Source organism: Anser cygnoides, chromosome 2, assembly GCF_040182565.1.
Source record: "Anser cygnoides isolate HZ-2024a breed goose chromosome 2, Taihu_goose_T2T_genome, whole genome shotgun sequence".
Lineage (NCBI taxonomy): Eukaryota > Metazoa > Chordata > Aves > Anseriformes > Anatidae > Anser > Anser cygnoides.
The window spans coordinates 104,691,394-104,718,974 of record NC_089874.1 but is presented as its reverse complement, the minus strand read 5'-3'; the positions used below and the strand labels follow the sequence as shown (position 1 = coordinate 104,718,974).

At 34.6% G+C, this 27,581-nt stretch overlaps 1 long non-coding RNA gene across 2 annotated transcripts; it reads right to left on the bottom strand.

Moving 5' to 3' along the window:
- Positions 1-26,429, bottom strand: LOC125185007 (uncharacterized). Of its 2 annotated transcripts, none has more exons than XR_010829592.1 (4): positions 25,974-26,429; positions 25,214-25,251; positions 3,167-3,206; positions 1-1,222 (listed from the first exon to the last, which is right to left on the bottom strand). It is a non-coding gene; the product is annotated as an uncharacterized lncRNA (long non-coding RNA). The 2 variants fall into 2 exon arrangements; XR_007169814.2 differs by having other exon boundaries at positions 3,179-3,206.
- Positions 26,430-27,581: the final 1,152 nt, after the last annotated feature.

The following is a 27,581-nucleotide window of genomic DNA, read 5'->3' as shown; positions in this document are numbered from 1 at the left end:
TTGAGATAAAGACAGTTTATTAGGACAGAAAAGAAAGGAAAAATAATAATAATAATCATGATAACAGCACCACTAATAACAACATGTACAAAACAAGTGATGCACAATGCAATTTCTCCCCACCCGTTGACCAATGCCCAGCCTATCCCCAAGCAGCCCGTCCCCCCACCCTTGCCAGCCCCCCCATATTAATTGTTCAGCATGACACCATATGGTATGGAATACCCCTTTGGCCAGTTTGGGTCAGCTGTCCTGGCTCTGTCCCCTCCCAGCTCCTGTTGCACCCCAAGCCTGCCCACTGGCAGGACAGTGTGAGAAGCCAAAAAATCCTTGGCTTAGTGTAAGCACTGCTCTGCAACAATTAAAACAACAGTGTGTTATCAACATTATTCTCATCCTAAATCTAAAACACAGCACCAGACCGGCTACTAGGAGAAAAATTAACTCTATCCTAGCTGAAACCAGGACAATCACTTACAGTGACTGTTTGCAGGTATGTTGTGAGTTATCTGTTTAAACAGAGTATGAGTCTTTTCCCCCTAGTCTTTGTTTCAATATACAAATTCTGATAATGTAAGAATTCTTCAGTTTGTCTTCAAAGCTGTCTAGTTTCTATATTCTTACTTTTATTTTTCCTTTTTCAGTATTATGAACATGACTCTTTTTAATATATTTGATTCAGCTAGCAAACTTTTTAAGTAAAATATCAATTGCTCAAAGAATGTTGAGCTCCATTTAAATTTTTTATGATCTCACTATATCATCTCTCTATATATCAGTGGTGATACTCTTTCCTTTATTGTCTTGCTGGTGGATGGACTTGACAGAAAATCCAAGGAAACAGGAAATGTTTGTTGGCAGCATGAAGGTCTGCTCTGCCGTGGGACCCATGGGCTGCAGGGGGACAGCCTACTCCACCACGGGCCTCTCCACAGGATGCAGGGGAATTAATTTCCATATTCTGCAAGTTCTGGATCAATATTTGTACCAGAATGAAAAATCCAGTCATGAAGCAGTAATTCATATAATTCCATTTTGAAGAATGAGGCACAACTGAAATCATATTGTGGCTCCCTGAGCACAATGAACAAAGCAAGTCAGGAGCACTAGAGGTGCCAGCAACTTATTGGATGTTGTCTTATGTGCAGCCTGCTGTTTGGTTATTGGATGTTGTCGTACGTGCAGCCAGCTGTTTCACAATCACATGACGAGGAACAGGAGGCTGGAAAGGCATGTGACGTATTCATAAATGTTGCAGATGGCAGTTTCATTCTGTACAGTTTGTATATTAATCACTTATTACAATATTCTGTGTGAGCATTGAAAAGGTAATGAAATAGGTAACAGTTGGGTGTGTTCCCAGCCTAAAAATTTAGTGTCTTTTACTAACAGATAGGGCAGTGAGAAACTGAAAGCAAATTAGAAACAACACCTTCCCCCCCCCACCCGCCACCCCCCACCCGCCACCTTCTTCTGCCTGCCTCTTCTTCTGTGTGCATTACAGAAATGGCTATCCTAGAGAAATGTGGATGCAAAACAGTTCATATCAAAGATGGGGACTGTTAACTTTAAAGTGTAGGCACCATTAAATGAACCCAACACAAGCCATAAAATTGGTTGCAACCATGCCTAAAGTGAGCTGAGATTCCTTTGCTGGCAGTAAGTCTAAAGATAACCTGAAGTTCCTAGGGAAGCTTTAAGAAAATATAAACAAGAAGTTAGAGAGTTCAGTCAAAAAATATTTCTGGACTGTACTAGAATTAAGAACGAATTAAATGGACTGCCTTGATGTCTGTAAAAATAATGAGCTTTTTAGATATCAACAGATATTATTTAAACATGTAATGTCTCTTTTATGATGCATTCTGAAGCATACATTCATTATCCCTACATGCTGTTCAATTAAAACAATAGAAAACAGAATACACCAAAGCAGGGGATAATTACCCTGATAAAGCCAAATTGTCATTATTCTTTCAGTAATAGCTTTGAAATTAAAACAGATATGGATAAAAAGTTAACTGAAACTTATTCATGGCTTTTTCATTTAGTAACACCAAACAATTTCAAAGGATATCTTTTTTTTTTTTCTCAAAAACTGACATAATGTCAACATACTTTCATAGCCTATTATTCTATGACTAAGTCAAAAGTGATAGAGCATAATAATAACCTAGTATGAGATTGTAATGGATTAACAAGGGGATGTGTGATATGTAAATTACTAGGATGACTGGAATTTAGATGATTTCTAAAACCAGCAGTCAGAAATCTTTTAAAGGCAGATAGTGTAGCGGAATCTTACAGATAACCAACACAGACACAGAAGTAATCTGTAAGAGAAAAAACAAGTTCCTACAAATGAAAGAGTAATACAGGTAGTCTCTGACCTAGATAAGATATAAAATAGTAACTACTGTAATATTTTTTAAAGTGAGAAATAGAAACACTCCCATAATACATTTTAGATGGCAGGAAGCCATCCTTCCTTAAAACAACAACAAAAAATATATCTCAGATTAGAAGGTAACTTTTATTTTTCTAGAGATTTGGAATCAGCCTTTGGGCAATCACAGAGCAATCTCTAACACCGTGATGCCATTTGGGAGATGGCAAATATCAACCCAGTCTTAATTTCCTTCTAAGGCCAGGTAACTCAGAATTCAGTAGTAAAAATGAAAGTAGAAGCTTAAATAGAAGCACCAAGTAAAAACTAATTATGAAGCACCGTGGTTATGTTGTCAGTTAGATATGAAAATAAATTTTTAATGTTTAATTCAGGAAAACAAAAGAAAAAAGAAGGAAAAATCTAGATTTCTAGGTCCTGTTTATTATTATTAGTAGTAGTAGTAGTAGAGTTTTTATTTAGTTTCTGGTGGAAGAAGAATTGATAAAAAATGCAAAGGGGTGGGGAAAGGAATTTTATCATCCATACAATGAAGAAAGTTCTGAGTGTGGCAAGACAGTGCCACAGATGGGGTGCTAAACAAAGTGAAGTTTAATGGACCCAAAGCAATTTACTAGATTCAGAAAATGATCTATCATTAAATAGGGCTTTCAGGATTGTGGCCCACAGGACTAGATCCATTCAATGTTCATCAGAAAATATTATTTTTACAACATTCTAGCAAAATTTTTACTGTAAAAGACCAAACCAAAAATGTACCTTCAGTCTTACCAGCTGTTGAGGAAAACTTGTCTTGCTCCTAAAAAAGGAAGCAGAAAATGATGCTCTTAAAATTGAGGTCCTAATTGTGCAAAAACTTGTGCATCCACTAAATTGTATTCACTTGCAAATCAATGGCATGTCTGGAAGCATGTAAACATTTACAAGAGCCTGGAGTGAGATATGATTGCTTCATAAAGCTCTTGCATTAAAAATAATAATAATAATAATATTCCTGGCTAAATATGAATTATTCTGAACAGAGTGTTGCTTGCATTGTAGGCCTTTCTTCTGGCCTACATTCCCAAAAATTCAACACAGTAAAGAAGCATGACATATTTTTAATGAAAAATATTTTTCTATTAAAAATAAAGATGCCAGCACCTATTAATTATATTACACAGTTTATTACACTGTAGAAATAGACCTCAAACCCAAGAACTGATTTGTAAAACTGCCTGTCAAAATGCTACAGTGTCAGATTTCAGTCACAAAGCTATTTTTATTGCAAAGAAAATCTTGTTCTGCCATGAAGAGATTATTGGTGAGCTATATCTAACCTTTCAATGGAAAAAAATAAATAATTACAGAGGCCCTATTGGTATGATTTTTTATTTTTTTATCCTACGTTTATATGTTGCTAGGAAACTAAATCATTCTGATTACTTAATGATTGTTTTATTATGATATGTGTTATCATTCTTCATGTCTTAAATTGAGAATAGTAAATTCAGTGAAGATCTCAAATCTGAGTTATCTGCCAGCCACAAATGAGTAACACTACTTCATTTTTTAGAGAAGCAACAAATAGTGTAATATCCATTGAGTTAATGCTCAATGCATTTACCACAACACTGGCTAGAAGTGACCCAGAGTACTTTCTATACAAGAACAGTTCGATAGTGTTATTCCCTTGCGTCCATAGTCTTCAAATGTATAATCTGGCTACATCATTTAATATCTCTATTTTATACTATCAGGTCTGGTATTAAGAACTGAGCAATCCCTGGTACTTCTCTGTATATGTCAGGTAACATATTTACCTGTATATTTACAGGTAACAGAAAAGGGAGAAAAAGGACCTGCTGACTGAATTAAAAAATTACAAAAACAGTAGTCTGTGTGTGTTGTCATAGGAACTGTAAGCAGCAAAAATCTCAGGCTTCTTGATTCTGAATGGCCAGAAGAGGAATCTGAATTTTGCAGTAGTAGTAGTACTACTTAGTAGTACTAAGAGCAACAGGCAGTACTAAAAGCAACAGATAAAAATAATAATACTAATAATAATTAATAATAATAATAATCTAAGTTTCAAAATTCAGACTTTATAGTCTTCTTACTTTCATGTGTTTTGATATAATTTGCAACTGTATCCTGGTACATTATTTTTCTGTCTTGTTATTTTTCTTTCAACATTCAATATTATGATTGTCCCGACTCTGTATATAGCTCTAGACCAATTAAACATAGTATTTTAAACCTAAGTTGAACATTAAACTATTAATTTCTTCACACATATTTATCCTGTATTCTTAGCATAGAAACTAGCCATTTTACATGCATTAATATATTTCTCTTTACAGAACATCAGTGAGATTAAATTCCGGATTTTATAACTACGGAACTGAGTCTAGGAGAAAATAAGAAGAAATAATTTTAAATATCCAGGAATTCATAGTACTCTGTTGGAAATGACTAGGACTTGATATTTCAGAGAACGGGGCCCTTGTACATTATTTGTTATGGAGTTGCTTTAATGAAACGATTTCAAAAAAAGCGTGTAGGTATCATACATTGAAAACCCAGCAAGTGGGCAGTGACCAGTCCCAAAAAGTTTGGTTTGTATGAACTGAGCAGTCTTCTCCAGGAATTCTGCTTCAAAAGAAGAAACAAAATTAAAGTTTAGCCATGAAACCAAATTTTCTTCACCTGTATAATGTAGAGTTGATAAAACATAATATATTACATTATGTATATCTCTACTGCAACTGAGCATGGGTAATAAAATAGCCTCATCCACTACATGCCTTGAATTTAGCCCCAAAATATTTCATTTTGTGTACTGAATTACACAAGGATGTTTGTAAAAACAATATTTGATCATATAATTAAGGAGAGTGTCTTACAGATGTGTTTGTACAAATCAAACTAAATTCAGAGGAAATTTTTCTAAAATAATTCTTGATTCAAAAAAACAGATTTATTAATGTCTCTTTAACATTGCTTATTTCCAAATTTATATAATTAAAGTGTAATTACCTAATGCTTAAAACTAGATAACTAAACTAAACTAAAATAAAATAAAATAAAAAAAGCAAGACAGCCCATCAGACTTGGAAATTTTTGTTTCCACATTGTGGAACTCAGTGAAGTAACAAAAATAACTAGCAGCAGCAACATGCCTTTCCCATAAAATGGTATGGGATACTAATGACATGAATCTTATTACCAGACTTCGCAAATACGTGCTAGCAACAACAAAGGGTAGATATAAAATTCCATACCTAGTTTTGAAGGAAAATTTTCCACAATGATCAACAATCATTTAGCCTATTCTACCACCTCTTATGTTGCCCTTTCTGCCTATTCTGTCTCTCTATTTTTTGGCCATTATGCAGCATAATTACATCCTCCTTCAGTCCCACCCTATATTCCCCAGCTTCCCATTTTTTGTCTTTTCTGTTCTCAGCTTTGCCCTAATTTATATCATATTCCTTCATTTACCCTTACTTACTTCGTATCTCTTGTCCTTGCAACTTTTTCATCTTGTTCTCTCCAAATCTGTCTATTACTCCTTTCTCACCTTTCCCATCACATTCTTTCTCTTCTCTATGCTTGCTGACTACCAACAGCAGATTTACTGATAAATGAAGACAAAGACTCGTTCCAACCCTTCTCAGCTATTTCACCCCAGACATGGACAGTAACAGCTTAGAGAGACAATCAGAAGAAGAAAACAGAAAAAAGCCTAGAAATATTATGTATGATACAGCCCTTCCAATACTTATAAAATTACATTTTCTCGTAGTTTAGGTAAGATAAAAAAAAAAAAAAGGCATGTGATCACACAGATATTTGTATGTTTTATAGTGTCACCAAAGCTGGGCGAATCACATTACTGCTACTAATATGCTATTTAATTTCAAGTGGGGAAAGGGGGGAACAAAAATATACAACAACAACAACAAAACTTTTCAACATAAAATGGAACAACTATTTTCCAACATAGATATACGAATACTTCTTCTCTAACCTGGTTTTCAGAAATGTCAAATCTTTTTATCTGAACTATTCCTTTAAACTTTATGCTTGTATCAGAAACCTCTTCTTGAAAACATCTGATTGAATTGATTAAACTTTAACAAAATTATAAGGAGCTGAAAAGAGACATCTGTAGAAAGCGTCTGAAAAGTTTAAGTGCAGACTTTAAGACGCTTAAATAAGAATGATCATATAAGAAACAAATATAAATCTGGAAATAATTCCTGATATATTTATTAGAAATACAATCAATGGAAGATCATAAATTTTATCAAGAACATTTGAATATTAAAAATGAGATGTCAATCAGCCAAGATGGGAAAAGTACAAGCCTCTGTGGTACTTCAATCTTGCCTATATACACTCTTTATGGAGGTAGTGCAACGCCTGAGAATTTAAGAACAAAGTAGACTGCAACAATGTCTACAATGGCTAATTTCAAATCTGAAGAAGTTGCATAAATGAGATATACACTAACAACAGAAGACTGACAAATGTTTGCACTGCCATAGATGATGATAAATTATTAGCAAAACCCCAATGAGTACAGTTATGTAGATGTTCTGACATCTTTTCTATCTAACGTGGATCGTTTTCCTACTGATTCTTTCTCTGGGAGTACTACAGCAGCCCTGACTGTGACATTATTGTGTTCCTGTACCCTACTCCAGCTCAGCTGTAGAAGTTCATGTATTTGGGAAGGCTGTACTTTAATGCCTTGCTAGTGCGAATACCCACTGTGCTACTGAGGATCAGAGAGCTTCACTTTTACATTTATAACAGATCTTATTTGACCTGTTTCTAACTGTAGCCTTTGGAGCAGGTAGATAAATAAATAAATAAATAGCTCTAAGCAGATTTACAAAGTTACAAAAAAAAATAAATCAGAACAACAACAACAAAAACATATATCATCCCACCTTTTCTCAATAGAAGAGGAGCCCTAATTTATATCCTACATGCTGAAAATAACCAAGGCATTACCCAGAGAGTTGCATTTTGCAACAGCTTTCAAAATATCAGAAGTGTTAAGGAAAAGTTATGTAACAACACAATGATTCAGAACTACACCTCACAAACTACATAAATGATTACCAATACACGCAGGTCATCTACTTTCTATCATACTTCATTTAGCTAATGAAACATTTTGGCAGCTAGTCATAGATTTGCAACACAAAACCTACTGACAGAAGATATATGGTGAAATAATGGAACATTTTATCACTTAACCGATCAGATGTACATTGTGTTTAATACATGAGGGTTTCTTTTGACTATCGTATCTTATTGAAAGGCAGTAGGTTTTATAAATATCTAAATGCCATTACTGCTAACTCTTTTATTGACAACAATTTCACTAAGAAACACCACACGTATTTCTAAAATAATTTTCGAAATAGCAAATACCAAAGACACTGTGTGCTATTGATAAAGTACAGTTATGAAAGCAGAACAAATTTTATTTGTTTAGTAGATGAAAAGCTTGCAGCAATAAGCAACTCTTGCAAATAAACACCACAAAAACACACAAGTTTAAGTCATGAAAGCTGTAAGGAAGGATAGCACCAGTAAAATCTGGCCCTTCTGGTGCTTACATACATCACAGAATCACGGAATCGTCTAGGTTGGAAGAGACCTCCAAGGTCACCTAGTCCAACCTCATGAAACTAAAAAAGCTGCACTTACTGGAGAAAAAAAAAAAAAAAAAAAAAAAAAAAAAAGGCGCTATTAATTAGAACCCACTGTTCTGTTTCGGACTTAATAAATCCTTACTATACCTGTGAATGGTAGCATAGGAAGAATAAAAGGTCTTCAGGAATCTTGAGTAGACTGACTTCAAAGTTATTCAGTAAGAGAGTGGTATTTAGTCTTCCTCTGGAGAATATATAAAAGTCTCACAACTTCTTCTGTCAGTAGTCACAATTAACAAGGAATAATCAGTGCCAGCTAGTAGGTCAGCAATAGTAGGGACAGCACTAGGGATCTTTCTGATTTTAAAAATACAAGCCTTCAAATACCAGAGGGGAAAAAATAAGCTATACTTTCTGTGACAAAGACTTATTCAATGGGGTATTTTTTGTCTACCAACAAATATGCAGTTCCAAATGACTGCAAGCAATCCATCACTGAAGAAGAAAACTTCATGAGATTTAGAACTGTGAGATTTAGTATATTTCTCAATCTCTGCTTGCTGAACTACATATTCTGATACGATGTCCTTCACAATCAGCTCAAAAGTATAAAAGATTCAAAAATACATTCAAATGTATTTTAAAGTAGTGAATAAAAACTGAACAGGTGGCAAAATCCTGTGTGCAATATCATCACAGATGAGTAACCCATCACGATGTTTGGTTGTTAGTGGCCACCAGATGTCCAGCCAAAGAAAAAAGATGAAAAAAATAGGAAAAAAAATATCAGCCCTGTTTAAATGCCATTCTGTAAACAACTTAGTTTTGTAGTTAATAACATCAATGTCAGTCTAAAACAAACAAACACACTAAGAAAATAAGTAGAAATCCAATCTAATTTCAAACAGGATTGTAACACTTGTTCAGTCTCACAGAAATTTGAATTAGGTATAAAACAGAATCTTCCAACGCTGTAGGTAATAAGCACTTATACGTATATTTGACTCATAATCAGGAGTAAATAAGTCAGTATAACGGATAATGAACCATTGAAAGGGAGAGAATTTAGATTTATCTACTATCCTTTCCAAACACCTCAGTCATACATGCAACATTGAACTAGTATGTAAATAAAAAAAAAAAGCAATTTCTTAATTATGTACCAGACATATATTCCAAAATGATTGTTGACATTATATATTATATATTAATATAATATATATTATATATATATTATATATAATATAATGTTGACATTATATATATATTATATATTATTATTAATATATTATATATTATTTATATTATATATAAAGCAACAAAGTTTCCTGATAACAATCAAATGAGAGTGTATGAGAGACACTATAATGTTATGACACAATATATCACTCAGCTGAAAGATTTTTTTTATTATTATTTTTTTCTCCACACAGACAGATATTGATAGGACAAGGGGGAATTATTTTAAACTAAGACAGGGGAGATTTAGGTAAGATATCAGCAGAAAATTTTTCACTCAGAGGGTGGTGAGGCACTAGAATAGGTTGCCCAGAGAGGTTGTGGATGCCCCATCCCTGGAGGCATTCAAGGCCAGGCTAGAGGCACCTCTGGGAAGCCTGCTCTACTGGCTGGCAACCCTGCACAGAGCAGGGGGGTTGAAACTAGATGATCTTTAAGGTCCTTTTCAACCCAGGCCATTCTATGATATCAAAAAAAAGTAAAATTAGAGTTTTATATATGCATATAAAAATAAATTTACATGCTTTGAGTATGAATGTATATATGAATATTTTAATATATTCAAGTTTTCAACGTATATAATTATCTAGTGATCAACAATTAATATTGTATTTGAAAACCTATACAAAAAAAGAAATTTACCTATAAAATTGCAAACTAAAAAGTTAGGACATTATAACAGAAACTTCATAGCAGGCTGAGACTACTGTTTTTTCTTTACTTTTTTCTATTCATACTTTACTCATGTAAATCTCTGAAACCCTCTAGAGGATCTAAAACCTTCAAAACCCTGTATGTTAGTCTCCTTACTATGTAACAGTAATATCTGCTCTTCAATATAATCTAGATAAGAGGCAGCACTTGATTAACATCCTCTGAGGAGCTCTTCTACTTAAAGCAATTATCTGTGATTGTAACTACTGATCTGAAGCTGAATAGGGTCAGCTGTGTGGATTCTATGTGTATTATGTGGAAACACAGAACTGGAGAATAGTAACACTGAAAACAAAAATTAGTTTGGCTATCTGTTGCTGAATCTATAAAACAGAAGTAGGTTTGTTGTTTTTTTTTTTTTTTTTTTTTTTCCTGAAAAAAAAACCTACATGAAAAAGTGTTAATTTCATCAGATAGTCTCTGAAACCAAAGTTAATTTAAGCATGCTTCAAATGTATCACATGCTTCAAATTTCTTCTTTTTCCATCTTTTGTATTTGGTCAGAAATTCAGAATCAAAAAGGAGCAAAGTTTTTTTAACATGGCACAATCTCTGGATAAATAGACATTTAAAAATTATCTTCATTCTTCTTTATCCTTCTGCAGGAAAACAGAACTTGATTGAAACTTTCATTATTTTAACTACTCTAACAGTTTAACTACAATAGATCATTAACTTTACATGAGAGGAATAACTCAAATGATCCGGTATTTTAAATACAATTTATTCTATGAATTGATAGTGTTATATTCTGAAAGACTACTTCATCAGTATGAAGGACTTCTCAGTAGTACTGTTAGGTGTTTGAGAATGGAACTGTAATTTGGGAGAAAACTGTATTCTACTACTTGTAATAAAGTTATCAAAGTCATTTGATGGTGGGTTTCTTCCTTGTTTCTTCCATTTGTGGTAAAGTTACAAGTGTCCCACAATTTCAAACGCATTTATTCCGTATTCATTTTTAGCATGATCATATGGTCATATTCATCTAATATATAAAAGTAATGAAAAAGTGCAGTGCATTTTCAGGCTTTCTAAAAACCATCTGATTTTGAATTAGAATGACACATGGAAGTGATTTTCAAAAAATGCATTGCCAAAATATCAGTAGGGTATAGGTCACAATTTTACTGTAAAAGCTATACTTAATATATATCCAAATAGCTAGAAAGAAAACAGTGAGAAGAGATAAAATGCAGACCTTGACTTCACAGTAAAGTCACTGAAACTGAGAAGTAATAAAGATTTTTTAAGGTCTTTGTTATGCTCAGAACTCTCTGTTGTATGCATGTTTATCTGACTATTCAAGCAAACTCTGCTCTTGAAGATAAATAGTTCATATTTTGTAGTGAGAAAGTGCTGAAATATCAAAATGCTATGGTAAAAGATTAATGCCCTTTAGAAAAACATAATTATATTAAATGTGAATATAGTAATTAAATAACTGGAAAAGAAATGAAGCGAAATCATACTTCATCATGAACTTAAAATTAATGGTTAAAATTCTACCTTTACTGAGACACTCAGCTAAAATCAAGGAATTGAGCACTCAGTATAATGGTCTCTGGACTCTTCTTTACTGTCTCTTCTTCTTGATCTTAGTGGAGGAGGGGAAAAAAAAAAAAAAAAACTTCTTTAAAGAGATAAGTTAAAAAATACCCAGAGGGAGTAAACAAATTGTCTAGATTTGTAAAATCACTATGACTGCAATGATATCTAATCTTCAGAAGCAAGGTAAAGTATTAACAGTGAGAAAGAAGAAAGAGATGACAAAGGCAGCAGGATTTTTTCTTCCACAATCTAAGTCCAATCATGCAAGTACAGAACGAAGGAAAAAAAAAAAAAAAAAGGAAACAGGCTCCCTAGAATTATATATATATATATAAATATACAGCAGTATCTTTCCTTTATCCAGACAAGCATGAAATACATACAATAAAGCCATCTTTCCTCTTGCCATGGGGGATTCACTTCAAAGAGAATCTGGACACAGCTAAAGGTACATGACCAACTGCCTCAATTAAAGCAAGTTTGGCCCGTCACTCTGCCCTCTCTTTCTCCTGTCTTTCATATCTAATTAAAAATCTTTCTCTTAAGTATCTCTTCTTTGTGAAATGTAGTTTGACTTCAACAGTACAAGGATTTAATTCCTTGACTTCAAAGAACTTCACATGCAGGCTTGTAGTGTAAATGTTAGTTTTATCCATATGCTATTAATATATGTCAGCATTTGCCTTCCACTGAACTTTTAGGACTTTCACTTCCTTATCTTTTATTATACAAACATCTGTTTTTGAAATGGAATAGGAGTTGCTTTAGATCAATCTAATTGGTGACATTTTTATTAATTGTAGGCTAATTTTAAGGGACTTCAAGGGCTCCATTTCTCAGATGCTTAATGTTACGGAGATTTCACGAAACTATGCAAATTTTAAAGACCTGTGCTATGCCTATGTGTATAATTAAATTTATATTTTACAAAAATCTGCTTCTCAAGTGCAGTTGGATAATTTACAAATGCTTATACAAATGAACAGTTTAAAATTTCTACTGAATGGGTAGAGAAGATTGAATTTGCAAAATATATTATAAATTACAAAATATTTATCTAACATTTATATAGGTTTTACACAGATTTTCATAGTTCAGGTTTTAATTGCATTTCTTTCCTTTAACATGCCTAAGGTTTATGTTAATTACCAGAACAAATATTATAAATCAAGTTTATGTGAAAATGCTATAAACACTAATAAACACAAAAGCACTTTTTTATAATTAAACATAAATTAAAGTTGGAAAAGTGCATTTTATATTGCTTTGTTTTGATTTTCAGGGATTTTGCAGTATGTGTTTATTTATCAATTTCCAAAATTCTGTAAAACAGAGGATATCTCAGTATAAATGACTTGTCATGAGGATGGTACAAATTTTCATAGAACATCATACTCTTGAAAAAAAGACTTGTATTTTCTGTGAAATTGAAATTTAAACATTAGTTAAGCTATCTTCAGACTATTGTATTTAGCTCTGCATTTATGCCTCTTGGAAAGTGTAATACATCTTGGTTTTAAAAGCATCTATAATACATTTAGGATTAAGTATTTTCCTGAGCAATGTTTTAGTTTTAAGAAAGACTGAAAAAATCTATTTAATTATGGTTTAATTAAATTCCAATTTCTATTTTAACTCTATAATGCAAGAAAAGTGTTAGAAAAATACTCAGAATGCGGTGAAGTTCCTTTTAAAGTGCTTAAATGATAGGCTTACCATTGGTCTATACTGTGAGGCAAAAGCTAATGCTGTAATTAAGGTGAAACCTAAGATAAAAATGTTTTTAACTACAGGTCATTAAAAAAAAAAAAAGCAAAAAAAAATATTGAAGTTATTTCAAACATGTATTAATGGGAAAATATTTTAGCCAGCTCATTTGATGTGCTTATTTCTCCACTGAAATCAAAGCAGAGAGGACTACATTATTCTGTCAGCCAGCCAGCTTCCTCTCCCAAAGGAAAAATTAGTAGCAGATAAAAAGTAGGTAATAACGCTAGATAGATGTCTGCCTACCATGGGAAGCCTTCTGAAAAGTTTAGAGACAACAAAATCTCTCTTATTCCTCACATAAGGCAATGAATATAGTGTCATACACCAAGCCCTCATTATTCACATGGATTGGTTAGGGACTTGAGGCATGCTCTCGCTGCACTTAACCATCCTATTTTCTGGAAGCAAATCATCTGATCGGAACAATATTTTATCCTACACTGAAATTATGTTTTTAAAGGAGATAGTTGATGAACTGTGCCATGAAACATAGTCTAAAAAGTGCTGTGAGAAAAGGGAGATTGAGAGAGAGAGAAACAAAAAGAAGTAGCAAACCATATGGAGCTGAGGATATACTTGTGCTGTTGTCAAAACTCTTAATTTCACCATCCTTGTCAGGAAATGGCTACCAATAGAGACAATGCCTTTGTCTGTAAATGTTTGTAAACCTGACAGAGCTTAATGATCAGAAGTATTTTTCCAGTATTTAAAGACAGTAGGATCTATAGGAGCTTAAGCTCAAATGAGTTTTTAACCTACAGTATAAGCATTGCAGAAATGATAACAGAAGAAGGCATTACATTTTCATTGTGTATTTAATATAGTTGTTTTGATATCCTTAGGGTTAACATCTTGCTACAAAATTCAAGTCAACAAAAAAGTATAAAAAGATTCAGGCTGATGTAAGGTGAAATGGCTCTTGGTCCCATTGATGTGGCTTCATCAGCACTGAGTTACAATATGAGCCAGGCCAGATATAGGTGAAGTACAAGTTCCTGGTTACATGTACTTTAGGAAAAGCTTTTTCTAGCAACTCATCTAAGCATTTAATAAAACTGAGAAAGAAATTGAAAGCAAAAGGAAGAATTGTAAGCATAAGGAAGACCTTCAGATGTCAAATATGACAGGAATACCTTAGATGAATATCATTTTTATTTTTTATTATTATTTTGTTTGGTAAAAACAAAGATGTCTCTACTCCAGATCTAAAGGGAAATTCATAATTTAGTTTCTGATGCTGAGTGTAAGTAATGTAACTTCTAAGGAAAGTTATGCACCTCAGAGTGGGATTTAACAAGCTTTAGAACTAGACATTAGAAAATACTGGAAAAAATGAAGGGTATTGCAATTCCACCTTCTTTCAGGAAGAAGATGAGAGGGCTTCAAGCACATTATTAGGATTCATAAAAACCTAGTCGTTGCCTAAAATTACATTTTCAGTTGAAGATGATGGGATTATGCCCATCCTGATTGTAATGGGGTAATAGTTCAATGCCTCAAAAGTACTCCACTGACCAGTGCTATCTTCAGTCTGAAGGCACTCAAACCCATATCATCATCCTCTGCTGACTGTCCTTAGTACTTGGTTACAGATGCACCCCTCCCTCTGTACAAATTCTGCTATACTGAAGGAAAACAAACAAACAAACAAACACTTCAAGAGTTATTGTAGGAGAGGAGTAAAAGGGTTGTCACTTTCCTGTTCATGACTAGCCTGCTCATTCACAAGTTTGAGAACTAGGTTTGGATAGGATATGTCCACATTATTGTCCAGTGTGGTACCAGGGTTATGACTGTGAAGTGAAACTCTGCTCTCTGTCTTACCATGCAGTGGTTCACATTCTGGAGCTCTCTCTGATACACAGACTGGATTCCTTTTGCCTTCCTCTACAAATCTGCTCCTACTCTGCTGCACTACTTGCTAATGAAGACGTATCAAAATTCTGTTCAAAAGTCAGATTAAATATTTATTTGGAGAATAGGTTTAATTCCAGCCTGTTAGGGAGGAAATTCCCTTAGAGGTGGAATGTGTTTTTGAACTCTTCTGTCTGATGCAGTGCTTACTCTGAATTCCTTTGCAGTCTTATGCACTCTCAACTTATTTATGGAAGAAGAACGGCACTTCTTCAAAGGAAAGCAGTGGTGGATATAGTGTTTCAATGGAATTTAATTTTGTTAGTTTGCCCTGGTCCTGTACTCCTCCCACCATGACAGACATAGCACTGCCACCCTAGGCCACATCAAAGATCCACATAGACAAACACTCCGTCCCCAACAGAATATTATATGAAATGCCCTGGGGAGGGTATAATTATAGGACAGAAGAATACTAGGTCTTCACTCACTTTAAACTATTTCATACCTTTGATTGTTCTCACTGCCCTTCCCTGGACCCTTTGAAGCTATAATATTTTTGAGGAGAAAAAAACAAAATGCAACAGAGTGTAACAGATGTTGGTGCAACATGTTTTAAATAAAAACATAAGTATATTTTACTTGTGCTTCTATTTTAGAAAGAGAATTTAAAATACCATGTCTGCTTCTGATCACTATTGGGCATGTAGTTCATTTAAGATTTTCACACACTATTTTTTAGCACTCCAAAATCTCATTCTTGAACGATAAAGCTAAGCCACATCACTGCACAGGTAAAGTTAGAGGTTTGGGTGGGGCCTCTCCGTAAATCATTTCACATTCACCTATATTGAATTTCTTCTGCCATTTTGTCCCCAGGTCACTCTGGAAATTCTTTTGATGTTTAACACAGTTGGGTTTTTTGTTTGTTTGATTGTTTTATTTTTTTGAACACTTTCCATTGTCCGGACACTTTTTCACCTTACTTCCCATATTTCCCGTTTTCCAAATCATAACTGAATATGCCGAAAAGCACAGTGAAAACCCCTATTGGGAAACATGAACATTTATTCTTATTTCTCATTTTTAAGAATTTTATGCTTTATCCATTTAAGGACCTTTTCTTTTATTCCTAGAAGCTTAGGTTCATAAATGTTAGTAGCTTCCTGTAAGGTAACATTTAATTGTTATTTTCTTCCTTAAGATGAAGCCAGTCTTACTTTTATACCTAGAAGAAGAAGTTGGGGAATTGAAATACATTCAGGGCTGGCTCTAGACATAATCAAAGGTAAGGGACTGTGTTTGTCAGCAGACTCAGCCCATTCTTACTAACAGCAAAAACCTGGAAGTTAAGCTGATGGCTGCTGAGGGAGTAAGAGCAGAAGCCATTTTGCAGTAGGAGCAAGTAGAGTTGTCTTTCAGTGGCAATATTCCTCAGCCCAGGGATACAAATGAAATCTTGACACTGCCCAGAGCTTTCTCTTGAAAAAAAAAAAAAAAGAAAAATTATTTATTTATTGAATGATTTTAAATGTGGCCAAGCCCTGAGGCCTAATTCTTAAGGTAGAAAAATTCAATTTTATTGACCTTTCTTATTACTTTCATGCTACTCCTGCATCTATGGGAAAAAAAAAAAAAAAAAAAAGGCTAAATATGAATGCACTTCGGACATTTGTCTGGTCTAAGCATCTTATATAAGCCTTTTAAAAAGACTAGCAGCATCTCTTGGTTTACCTAGATGTCTCAATATTATCACAATAAACTCCACTTTCTAGCTGTGCCACTGAAATTGCATTTCCCTTGACCAGGTACCTCCTTAAGCAAGACTACACACATGAAAATAAAAGGCTCAAGAAATGCCAGAACCCTTGCAGAGTTCATTCGAGTTCAACTATTGGCGAATGGTTTAGATCTTAACATCTTTTTAAACCAAAAATGATTTTTCAGTCCTCTATGCAGATTGGGCTTGTTTTATTTCAGAGAGAAATACAGAGTTTATTTTGACATATAATCTTCTAAAGCATCCAGATTCATCTGTAGTTCCATTAGGATCCAACTCGCCTGTCAAACAGTCTGTATCATTAGCAGCCACAGCATCTGCTACCAAACCACATGGACAGTGCTACAGATTTAACGAACAGGTGTTTATTTAATAATGAATTTATTTTAAAGGTGTTCTATTATCAATTGATATGCTTCCAGGAACACCAAGATGCTTCAGGAATAAAAATATCAGGCAGTTAATGAGAATTCTGTCTATAATAGGCAAAAAAGACTATGAAACAGGTCAAATTCTCCCCTTGGCAACACTGGTTAAAAAAGTTTTCCTATCAAATACATAAAAACAAGACAACAAAAGTTACAGCTGCTAATAACAATAACACTTCATTGCACACTGTCTCAATATAACTCAAGCACTAAGAATGCCAGGGGAAAATCTGAACTCTTTCATGGGTTCAGAAGAACTATGGAAAGACAAGACTATTATTAGCCTCTGTTTACCCATCCCTTATGATTGACAGCAGAGAATATGCAAGACCATTAACTCAGCTTTATAATCAGATGAAATTTTCAGGCTAAACAAATCCAAAATAAAAAGAGAAAATGCACAGATTGTCCACATTAAATTTTGAGGCAGGTAGTAGCTCTAGCCTCACCAGAATTCCATATGCTACATCACCCTTTGTAAACAAGAGTTTATTTTATACCTCTCTTAGCCTTGTCAAATATTAACATTCATCTCATGTAAGAAAATTACAATAAAATGTACGTTTGCCATCAGGATGATCTAAAACTGCTTCTGTTTAGCACTATAGTTGATACCCATGTCTACAGGGATGACATACATAAGTGCAATATTATTTCTTCTTTCTAATATATTGGAGAGCACAAATCTGTAGAATTAATGTGTGAAACCTCCACCTTACATGAATCTGTGCAAAAAGCTGTAATCAAGTGTTGCACAAAGATCCTGAATTAAAGATAGGAACAACAACCTTACTCTACTTACATTTCCTCTGATGTTTAAAATAGAATGGCCATGCTATTTTCTGGCAAAAAGACAGATTGATAGGTAAGTATGTTGTTGACTGCAAGATAAAAGATTATTTCACATTGTAGTATCTCATGGAATTCTTGATTTTATTTATTTTTTTTTAATAGGGATACAAAGGTCTTTAGTTAAAAATAACAATACTAATTACCCATTTGAAAATTTCCTGTTACATCCAGAGTTTGTCACAGAGAAATTTACTCATTACTGACGTACCTGAGAGAGCATTTACAACAGAGTTGGGGTAAGGAGGACGGCAGAGACGGTAATATTTTAAGGTTTCTGGTTTTTGTATTTTTTTTTCTAACAATATTTAATCCTCAGGCTTTCTTTTCTTCACAACTGCTTCCTTATATGTTTTTTCAATGCCAGCCCAGAAGATAATCAGTAACTAGCTTTCTTGCAACAGGAATGTTGTTCATAATTTATAAAGTAGTGGCACAGAAAGATTTGGGGAGAAAGAGATGAGAACATTGAAAAGAGAATGGTAGCCCCCAATAAAAAGTTATTCTTACTATAAAATATAGTAAGCATTAAAGAGCTAATTTAAAGTATTAATTGTAAATGGGGACTTGAAGCAAAGGAGAGCATAAGAGAGACAAGCTCAGAACTCACTGGTGAAAGGAGCAGAAGGGAACTGACAGCTGGGATTGAGACAAAACTACTGAAGCCACATCAGCACAGCCAACTCTGAAATGAAACTCTGTCTACTTCACTTCATCTCTTCCACTGTCAGCACTGTGCTCTGTCCACCCTACAATAGCCCCCTTTTCTCTCCTCTCTTCTGATTGCTGCCAGAGTTTATACCTCAGGGAATAATGGCACATTATTTTTCACTTTGTGGGTAATCACCTGTCTCTTTAAATCGACATCAGGTGACAGCTCAGGACCTTCATGCCAAAAAGCTCTTACTGACTTGGTGGAAAGTAAGGCTTATGAACCACTGTGTAATCACTTTTTTTTTCAGCAGATTCTTTATGAGAGCAGCCTCAAAGAAGACCGTGTTTTCACCCGCTTCCATTGTTTTCTGTGTGGAAGCATGTTACTCTGGCTTAATTTGTTTTACTAGCACACAGTGCACTGGGGCCTTAACAAAAGCTGTTGCAAGTAATTATTTCATAAGTCAGCAGCAATGACGACAGTGCCATTTTTCTGTGGGTTTTTGTTTGCTTGTTTGTTTTCCCTAGAATGCATGCATAATTCAGGTTGGACATATTGTTCAATATGTCCAATTAGACAAGGGGAAGAAAAAAAAGGGGGGGGGGGGAAAGAAGAAAGAATAATAAGAAGAAAATCATACCATTCCTTTTAAACAGTACTTTGAGAGTTATTATTTCTTCTCAGAAGAAGGGAAAACCAGGAAATTGAAATATGACCAATGAGGAAATACAAAATGAAACTTTTTAGGTGCATGTAGCTAATGAATGTGCAGAGGGGAACGGAATCCTACTGGCTAGAGAGTGTCATGCACCATATGCACTGCCCCTGCCCAAGGCAATTCAGTTAATCCAAGGAACTGGCCATAGCAGCAAAAGTTCAGCCAAGAATATCTGCATTAAAACCAAGTAACTAAGCATGGGCAAAATTCTTACTCTCTCCAGGCAGACAGTGGAACCTCCACTAGATCTGTATTGCATGTCCTTTTTCCATCGAATGTCACTAGCTGGTATTTTACATATTCAGATCCTTCTATAGTCAACCCCAAAATAGGTAACAAAGGTGAAAGAGCACAATTTCTGCTTTTATTTTTAAATCACGGAGGTTCCTTTTGACAAAGCAAAAGGGGGAGAAAGAAGGAGGAAAGCAAGAAGCAAGACAAATGACTAAGAACAGGTTCAGCTCTATCCCCTTTAAAAGGCTCATGATCAGATGTACCTGTCCTATTTCCAGCTAAGGAGCATTTGAGGAGTCTGAGAAGATGAAAGGATTGAGAATGAAGGTAATGTATTTTATTTTTTAAAGTACCATCATTACTGCAGATAAGAGGGAGAGGAACTGGTGATAGGGCTGAGAAAGGAATGAAGGAATTGAAGGGACATAGCTGGTACGGATTAAGGGGAAGAAATCTGCTGGTAGACAAGAGAACTGAGAATAAGAAACAGAGAAAGAAATAAGGGCCAAAGGAAATAAGCTACATGTTGAAAGGTGAGAAAGGAGTAGCAAAATAGATGGATTATGGCACAACATGCCTTTGCTGGAGAGAGATTTATCTGTTGTGTTAATCAAAGCACTTGTTGGCTGTGACCCTGTTCTGTCAGAGACAATGGGCTAGGTCTGGGTCTGTGTGGTCTGTGGCAACACAAAAAAAAAAAAAAAAAAAAAAAAAGGATGGTGATTTTTGAAGTCCATTGTTTCCAGTAAGTACACTGGATCCTGTTTTTGTATGGGGACAGGAAAAACCGAGTGCAAAAACTAACTATTTTGTTTTCATGGAGAGGTTATTAGCACCTTTTGTGGCCTCCTTTCTTTTTGCCCTATCTTCTTTTTCTTTTGAGGCAGACAGTATCATGGCCAAAACAGTACCAATTTGAGGAGTTTTTCTTAATTTAAATTACTGACAGTCAAAAAGACATTTTTAACTAAATGATTCAGGTATTGAGGGAAAAAAATAATCCAACGACACAAAAAAATAAAGAATCATTTAGGGAAACACCTTTTGTGCCCCTTCCCCAGACTAATTTCAGTCCATCACCCCTCTCCCACCTTGGGGGTGTCCCTTCCCACAGTGTGTCTCCAGTCATGTCCCCAGCAACAGCCCCTCCACAGCCCCTCCACTTTCCTCACCTGTCTCCTCACAAGTCCCCTCCCTGCAGTGGCTTTGGCTCTTTCTTAAATATTTCAGGGACAAGGCACCAGGGAGACCCAGTGGGCTGCAGGGCTCTTCCCATGGACATCAGAGCTATTTGGGGCTGTTTGTGAGTCACAGGCATCTCATGGCATCCTCCCATGAGGGTTACCCTGCAGCTCCCTACCCAGACCCTGCCAGCTAATGCCCCATGCAGTTGGCTGCACAAGAACTAGCACAGATCAGGCAACAAAATAAAGAGGTTCAGCCAAGGATAGACCTTTGCTAGCATTAAGCAGTATTCATATGTAACTCACCTGATCTCCAAAGATGTATGTAACCAAAAACACGTATTCATAAGGAATAAAAGCAAAGGAGAATGACTAATTGAGCCCACCCCAATAGCAATCATTGCAAAAAATGCCATCAAGAAGTCTTTTAGATTCCTATACAGTCTGCTGTTAATTACAGGCCTAAAATTATCAATGAGAAGAGTCACTAGTTGAAACGCTAAATAAAGACTAAAATTGCAGGTTTTGCTGCATAAACAGTAAATATGTATCATTGCATTCTAAGCCTGTGTCCTTCATTTAACCTCCAATTAACTAAAGTAATTATGATTGGTTTCATCACCTGCCTTTCCACTACAACTAGCATGAATTCTTCCACTCTATCCTCCTTAGTAAACAATCTTTTCCCAGTATGCTTGAAAAGATTTCGATTTGCTTACATGTATCCGTCTTGACAGTGAAGATGGGAATTAGTTTTACCATTGTCTTTAAACAGAATGCTTTATTTTTGTCCATGTAGGTCAACCTCAGAGGTATTGCTTCAAAGAATTATGACACCATCATTAACCTCTGCTTGGCACAAGCATCCTCAGAGATTATTTAGATCCCTCTCCTCAACGTCCAATTGCCAGACTTTTAAAACCAGTTACTGAAGTAATGAGAAACTAGAGGTTTATCTGAGAAACACTTATGTCCAAACTATGGACACTAATTTTTACAATCACTAAGTAATTGAAGAGAAGAAGCAAATACAATGCCCATGGGGGCCTTTCCTTTGAGAAGAAATAACAAGTTGTTTTTGATGCTATACAGTAGCATGAAAGTGATTAAAAGAACAAAATGCTCTTTCAAAATGACACAGTGCCTTCAAACAAGCCTTGACCATAGGACTACATGATGGCTAATGCAAGTAGAAGTTCAGATCCTTTACACTCCAAATTTCCGCTGAAATATTGCATTTCACTAACATAACTTCTCTCTCCTTCCTTTCTTAACTTGTTCCCATAGAGAAATATGCTTATAACAAGAAGGGGCAGAGGTGAAAGGGGAAAATGTGCTCCACAAAAGATAGTTCAGAGGAAATATTTTAAAATCCAACCATTTATGCTGTGCAGTGTAGTTCAGTGTAATGTATATGATTGTTTTCTGATCCTGGAAGATAAAAGACATCTGAATAGCATCACAAACATTCAAAGAAAAAAAAAAAGAAAAAAAAAAAAAACAACAAGAAACTAACCTACTGCTGCCTGGGAGCATTGCTAAGGTTTGGAAGAAATAGATTTCTTTGCACAAAATGTTGCTGAGCTTTCTTAGCAGCAAACATCTCATCCAAGAGTAAAGGAATTATACTGAAACCAGAGTAAAAAGGGGTGAAGGAGAAAGAATATTAGAACTGAGCATAACTTCAGGGTTTTGTCTCATGCTTTGATTGTCTGAAGCAACTTACCCCTTACTGAATATACTTTGAGCTACTTAGGAGGGAACTATCATTGTGCTACCATTTGATCCTTAAAGGCACAAGGTGTGCTTTTAAGTTAAAATGCAGCATAGAAGAACTTAAACTCCTGCTTGCCAAACTATTGCTGTTTAATCAGTTTGTTTACAATATCACACACAATGTACTGAGCATGAAAGAAACAGCTAAAGTACATAAGGTGTCGGGTACCCAGACAGACATTCTCTAGATATAAACAACATAAAATATAACTTTAGTTATAGAACCATATTAGTATGGTCTTTTGGTACAAAGCTTGTAAAATTAGTAGTCTTTTCCATATCAGAGTTATTCTTTGATGCAGTGTTTTGAAGAAGTTACAAGAGGTTCACAGAGTTAAAAATAAAAAATAATAATAACAATAAAACTTGCTTTAAAAGTTCTGTGATGTCCTGCTGACAAACAGTACAGGTCAACCTTATTTGCTAAATTACAAAGTTGTTTGCTAAATGACCAGGGGATGGAATTAGCTAGAATTTTGCTTTAAAACCTGACATGCCACTGTTGCCCTTTAATTATCTTGACACAAATTATAGATGTTTTAATTACAAATTTCTTAACAGCCGCCCTTTCTCTTGGCTCACCTACACCACAGATTAATAGCACAAATGTATACCCTATCTGCTGAGAGACATTCAAGTTAACTAGAACATCTTACTAGAACATCTGTAGCCACCCAGTAGTGAAATTCCTCACAGCCTCCATCAATTTCTTCATTCTTACTGTTTGCTCTAACCCTCCAATTATCCATTAACAGTCACTTTGGCAGCTTTAAAACAAGTCCAAGTTCTGTAGATTCATATGCAACACCTTGTTTATAATAATATCCCCTTCTGCTTGACTTAAAATCTTCCCTTTATGTTTAGAGTGTGATTAATGAATTAAAACACCCTTTAGTGTTTGTAAGCAAGACAAATAAGGATGCAAAACAGGGGAGTTTCTCTTGAACATATATTCTCCTTTTTTTTCTTTTTTTCTTTTCTTTTTTTTTTCCCCGTAAGTTACACACATTCTGTGCTAGCTAGTTATTACACAAACAGAGATGAACAACAAAAAAAAAAAAACCTGAGAACAAAAATACAAAATGTCACCCACATGCACAATCACACCCAGTTTTAATAATAGCTGCCTTTTGTCCCCACCCATTGCCCATGGCTTTTTTTAATGTATAACATTGACAGTCCATCTTAAGTCATCCCGAGGAAGAATAGAGCTTTTTATTTGGCATAGAAAGTCTTGCAAAATGAAGGTTGAAAGAGCATTTGAAAGTCTTTCAGTGTCTGCAGTATGATTTTCAGAGCCTTTCTGTTTTCAGCGACAACAACAGCAGTCTAGGTTCTGATTCCTAGACCTTATGATAGTAAGAAAAATCACCAAAGTGTGGAATATATTTGAAATTTCAACAGTTCTTAAAAAAAAAAAAAAAAAAAGTAACAGCATACAAAGGAATATTATGCTCCTGATCTGCCCATTGAAGTGCCTTCGGTCCACTATTCTGACAAAGTTAATCTATTACTAGGAATGAGAACTAGAGAACTTTTTTAAAAAATGTTATTTTTTAGCTCAAGATTTCAGTGCAAGCACATTTAATGATAGGACGAATTCTTATATTCATACTTGTGTTAAAAGTTGAAAATAATAATAATAATAAATCAAGCAGCTAATGCTTTTGACTTCTTTCTTAACTTGAGAATCAGGAAACATATTTTTTAGATTTTCTGATGGCAAACCAGCTCCTTAGAGGTGTTTAAAGTGAGACAGTCAACACTCTGGATCTCTAGATGGGCTTGTGAAAATTTAAGCCCTAAATTTTTCTATGATATTACACGTTATTACACTTCAGCACTGTTTTTTTCCTGCAATGTTTATATTTATATTTCAAAAAGGTGCAATGCTGTCTGTTATCATGGTATTTGAATATCCCTTAGGCCTATGTATTGACAGATGTACTGAAGTTCTGAGAAGAACTCATGAAACACAGACTTTTCTCACTTTTTTACAGTAAATAATTCCACTTAGCATAGTGTTTGTTGTGTAGCTTGGAAAATATTCTAAGGGTGTATTTTTATATAGCTTATTCTTTAACTCTTTTCTTATTCAGTCCAGACAGAATATTTTGTTTCCTAAACTCTGTTCTTCTGATTTGTTCTATAATCTACATAAATAGAATAACAAATTTTCTTTAATTTTATTCTCTGCATGCCTCCTAAGACGTACTTTGTATTTTATTTAGCACAATTGTTCAGAGAGAAACAGCAGTACTTTATATATAACTCCCATAGAGCCTTACTATAAAAACACAAAAATTACATAAACCTCTTCCTCAAGTGAATTACAACTAATGTATGCAAAATATTTTCCTTATCTGTTTGTGTTTTATTTTTTCAAAGGCTTCTACCTACCTATTTTTCATGTGGTGGCTTCTTTTGAAGCTTGATTTCTGCAAAAACCATCAGAGTTAAAACAAGCACACATACCTTCACAAAATGTAGTAACTGTCAAAAGTTTTTCATAATTAAAAAAGACCATCCAGATGCCAAAGCAATGGAACACAGTCTACCAGAGGTAACATCTGGCATTTTGGCAAACTTAGCTGGCAGAAGGTTTTACATCTGCTTCTCCTGCTGTTCTTCTTACTGCCATGCTCTCCTTTTTTTTTTTTCTTTTTTTTTTCTGTGATAGAACTTCATTCTATAAAACTAGCTACTGTCCAGTTAGCTATTCTGTTCTATACAAATCTTTCATTACATTTTAATAAACACGTGAAATAAAAGAATAATATAAGAAAAAAAAACAAACGTGTTTTTCTGTGCCTCGACGCTATAGGGATTAGTGAAATCATCTGTGAATCATGTATGTACATATATAAAATTCTGAACTCAGAAGTCCTGTCAATTTTTTAAAAAACAGAAGTCATATGTGTGTTGTAATTCACACACCCTGTCACAGTAACTTTATAACTGAGAAAAAAAAATCCTAAAATGGCGAGGAAGAAAGTCTATAAACTTCTAAGTTTTCATACACCTGTAATAATTATTAATAATAATAATTACTACAAATAATCTTTCTTTTAAAGAATATGCTCACTTATAGCTCAGATTAAATGTTCTAAACCAATAGGTTTGCTTTTGTCTGGCATTTTAGAGTGAAAGTATTACGTACCTGTTACTTCTGAGCTCTGGTCTTGCCACTCAACATGAAAAGAGAAAAACAGTGGGTCCGGATTTCAAATCCAAAACTTCATAATCAAGTTCCTTCTCTCTCAAGGAAGTAATGGCTAAGCTAGATCCCAGAGATGGAACAAACCCATATGTAGTTTAAATGATTCTGGATCTACCTCACCATCCAAACAGCTAAACACTGAGGTCTGAAAGCATCTTTAATATTAACCAGAAAGTCACAGTTGTTTGCATCTGCATAATGGTGTGGCATTATTGACCTATCATTGATTTATCAAAAGTCGTTGCATGATGTGTAAATATGTAACCTTACTACTTAACTAGTATTGTCAAGTGCTCTACCACCTGTGCCATTATATGTATGTCTCTACTGCCACCTACTTGTGCTAACACTAGGAAAGTTCTCTTCTATTTTGAAAAGCTGTAAAGAGAATATCATGAATTGCATGTCTTTTCTAAACATTTTATTTAAATTTCATCTCTACTCTCTTAAAAACAAACAAACAAACAAACAAACAAAAAATCTTAACAGAGACCATAGAACCAACAGAGGCAGCAATAAAAGATATGCCAGAGATCCTCCAAAACCGTAAAAAAGGGCAATGTTTTTCTAATTCTTGGCAGGCAGAAAGTACCTGCATCTAATCATATTGTTATACAAAGATAAATTTATCTGTCCTGACTTATCATAAGCCTACAATGGTACAACTCATCTACTTTTCAGTCATTCAGCAAAATCATCACTATAGGTAGGCAAGGTAAGAAAGCTATACATACAAGCAAAAGGTGCCCTCAAATAGGAATGCAAAAAAAAACAAAAAAAAAAAACAGCTTTGCAGAACCTTAGATATGCAGCATATGAAATGAGTAGGCAATTGTGATTCTCATCCTCTCTTAAAACAGAAAGCTTGAAAGAACAGAACGCACTATTATAGCAAGGGCAACAATGTGACAAGTGAGAAGATGAAGTAAAATTCAGGAGAGAATTTGGCACAGAAATGAGGAAAGCAAGTGAGAAAGTCCTCCAGCCTTGAGGGAAGTTATTGCCATGATAATGACATGACTTGGATTCACTACAACAGTTGTCCAATATGTGCTGATTCACTTTAGCTCATGAAGTCCTTGACAAGACCCTGATAAAGTAGATTACACTAATGGCAGAAGCACTTGAGAAATACTGTCTGAATTATGTGCTCAGATACACAAACATGATGTGGTCATTTGCCAAGGCCAATGCCAGCATGATATGTTTGTTCAATACGTTTGCAGCATAGACTTTTGATCACCTTCAGAATTTTGATTTTTCAGTAAATAGGTGAGCTCTAGGTCCTGAAAAGTTGAGTGGCTTTGAGAGTTTTGCTGTCATTGTGCAAAGATAATGACTACTCTACTGAGGTTTCTGCTAATATCTTTCTTGTAAATAGCTGACACAAAATGTGCAATTTCAAAACACAGCAAGAACACCAACTACAGTCAATGGTTTGTTCTGCACAAGTCTTTTTTTCAGTGTTTTCCCATTTCAGTGGGGAATAAATTCAATGACTGTGCTAAAGAAGAAAAAACATGAACAAGAAAGCATAATAGATCCTAA